Raw genomic sequence first — 3,807 nt, forward strand, 5'->3', positions numbered from 1 at the left:
ATTTAATTTTTTACGAATTTGACGATTAGGACCTCCTTGCCTGAAGCACAAAATGTTAAAATAATGGAATTCCACGTGTTCAGTGAGGAATGAAACTTCATTTCACATGACAATGATGAGAAAATAAAAATATTTCATATTTCATATAATAAAATACAACAGAAATAGTGAGTGAGTGATGTCATCAACTCTCTCATTTGGATGTAACTGGCTCGTTCATATAACTATTTTGTTGAAAATAAGCGAAACTTTAAAATGCCATAACTTTCTTATTTTACATCCGATTTTGATGAAATTTTCAGTGTTATGCTTGTTGAATTTTTCTTCTTTTTATTCAAATCAAGTTTTTGTTGGGTTGGACTTGTCCTTTAAGTAGGTGGGGACCAGCGCTAGATGGAGAAAAGCAGGACACATTGTAAAGTCGAATTACTTACTAGCTTTTATATTAAAGTTTCGAGTAAACTTGAAACACTGTATAATAATTTATTACTTACTGGTACGTTTAAGCAATTGTTAAGTAATGGGTCGAATTTTCTAGGAAAAGGGAATTCCATCGGTAGTCCAAAACCTCCTGTACTCTCCTTCCCCATCCCTCGCTCTGCACGCCGACTTTGCTCTCCTACACCTTTCCACATTCTCTCTCTGCCCCTCACCTTCCCCTCAACTCTCTCTCTCCCTCTCTATCATTTCCTCCCCAATCTATCTTTTATCCTCTCCTCTATAAATCATCCTATTCCTCAAGTAATTCCTTAAGTGCTCAGTAAATATCGATTCCAGCGTTAAATAATTACGTACTCAATTCATTAATATTATTATTATTTTTATTATCATTATTATTAATGTTATCATTACTATCATCATTATTATTTGATAGGTTAGTACAATGCTACCAAACAGATGTACTGGCTTTGTTTCAAGCGTAACAATTGATCGAGGATTGCGATCACATCACCTTAACAAAAAGACGTCACCGGGGAAAACTTACATCGAAAAATTTGTTGGAGTCCGGATTGCCCTTTCTCGCGTACGTTTCAACAAGGAACAATTATTAGGTGCAAACAATGTCGACGCTTAGAATCTCAATCAATATCACTTATAAATGGCGACTTCAGCACAGGCCAAAACATCGTTACCTTTTGAGAGATAAAATAATCTAAAGATGATAAATAAAGTATGTGCAGTGCACACATTTTAATCTTTGCCACCATTATACTTACATGAATGAAGGTGAATATCAACTCTTTTGTATTTTACTTCGGGCAAATTTTTATGGCCTATACAATTATTTTTAGAGAGAAAATGTGATTTCACAGCTCTCTCAATATATCGCCAATGGTTGTCACATCAATAAATAGCCATTGAGTTCAGGGGCGGATCCAGGATTTTCCCAGAGCGGGGCACATTTTTCCGAGGGAAAATTTAACAAGTAAAAAAGAAAGAAATTTAAAAGGTTTTTAACCAAAAATCAATGACACTTCGTCACCAAAAAAATGAAAATGCCCCCCAAAAAAGACTTCACTTTCAAAAGGGGGCACACCACACTTCTGTTCTAATGGCATTTTTTACATTACAAATTGTTATTTTGCTTCTCAACAAGGGGGGCAAGGGCCGACTGTGCCCCCCCCCCCCCCCTGGATCCGCCAGTGATTGAGTTATAACTTATATCATAATTCCAATAATTTAAATGCACAATAATAAATACCTAACATTGGTCTTTGTCGTTTTCAACAGTAGATAGCGAAAATTGCGACTCATAATATTTACCAAACACAGGCCCATATTCTTTAAGCATCAGTAACGCTAGACTTACTAGGATGCTTGGTAAGTACATCAAATTAGTAAGCTTACTAAAGTCATGACCTATTTGCAAAGGCATACTAGTACCTAACTAAGCATACTAACGTTAGTAAAATGAAGACTTCACTTTATCACTTACATGAAATTAGACATGCAGTAAGCTGACAAAAGTGATCGGTATTGCTTCGAAAATAATAATATTGAATGTCTTTCTTTTTTAAAGAAATTGGGAAATCCACCCGGACACCTATCCACTTGTTTTTTATGTTTTGTTTTGTTTTTTAAGAACAAAACTAAATAAGAAATCATGTCAATGGAGCTTATTGACGCCAGTTCATTAAAGATAATATATTTATTGATAATTTTCTAAAGAAACTGATAAATACTTTACGTATGCATCCAATATTTGCATCCACACAATTTTTACCTTACATAGTTCTGTGAAAACCGCATGCAGCTAACATTAGCCATCAAAAGTTGGCAATTAACTGAATTTCGTTGTAGCTTATTTTTCATTTTCAATTTCATTTCATATGGGATATCACAAAATAAAACTGACTTTAAAAAATCATTACTCAGGCTTTTTACCTCTGCTTATGTTAAACATAATTTGATGTAAACATATGGCAAAGATATATTTCCCTACGCCCCCTTACCTGATTGATAACAGCACCAACATTCAAGTTCGTATAAAATTATGAATATATAAAAACATGGCATAATCGTGTTAACGATGAAAGAACGTTGAAAGAACACAATTAGAATAATTAGGAGTAAAAAGGAGTAACAAGTGGATTGCCTCTGGCCGTCTCACCTGCATCACGCAGTTCAATATAGCAGCAGTGCTGACTTTGAAAACTACTCTAACTCGCACAAGATGTTCAGTGATACATGGTTACTCTTATGTCCACTTTTTATGAACTAGACCAATAAACTTACAGAGATATGATGGTTATTCAACAAAAAAACCCAACATGGCCAAAGTTCATTGACCTTACATGACCTTTGACCTTGATCATGTGACCTGAAACTCGCACAGGATGTTCAGTGGTACTTGATTACTCTTATGTACAAGTTTCATGAATCAGATCCATAAACTTTCAAAGTAATGATGGTAATTCAACAGATACACCCAATTCGGCCAAAGTTCATTGACCTTTGACCTTGGTCATGTGACCTGAAATGCGCACAGGATGTTCAGTGATACTTGATTACTCTGATGTCCAAGTTTCATGAATCAGATCCATAAACTTTCAAAGTTATGATGGTAATTCAACAGATACACCCAATTCGGCCAAAGTTCATGGACCTTACATGACCTTTGACCTTGATCATGTGACCTGAAACTCGCACAGGATGTTCAGTGGTACTTGATTACTCTTATGTACAAGTTTCATGAATCAGATCCATAAACTTTCAAAGTTATGATGGTAATTCAACAGATACCCCCAATTCGGCCAAAGTTCATTGACCCTAAATGACCTTTGACCTTAATCATGAGACCTGAAACTTGCACAAAATGTTCAGTGATGCTTGATTACTATTATGTCCAAGTTTCATGAATCAGATCCATAAACTTTCAAAGTTATGATGGGAATTCAACAGATATCCCCAATTCGGCCAAAGTTCATTGACCCTAAATGACCTTTGACCTTGGTCATGTGACGTGAAACTCATGCAGGATGTTAAGTGATACTTGATTAACCTTATGTCCAAGTTTCATGAACTAGGTCCATATATTTTCTACGTTATGATGACATTTCAAAAACTTAACCTCAGGTTAAGATTTTGATGTTGATTCCTCCAACATGGTCTTAGTTCATTGACCCTAAATGACCTTTGACCTTGGTCATGTGACATGAAACTCTAATAGGATGTTTGCTAATACTTGATTAACTTTATGGCCAAGTTTCATAAACTAGGTTCATATACTTTCTAAGTTATGATGTCATTTCAAAAACTTAACCTCGGGTTAAGATTTGATGTTGACACCGCCGCCGTCGCCGCCAC

The sequence above is a fragment of the Lytechinus variegatus genome, chromosome 17 (genome assembly GCF_018143015.1).
Source record: "Lytechinus variegatus isolate NC3 chromosome 17, Lvar_3.0, whole genome shotgun sequence".
Lineage (NCBI taxonomy): Eukaryota > Metazoa > Echinodermata > Echinoidea > Temnopleuroida > Toxopneustidae > Lytechinus > Lytechinus variegatus.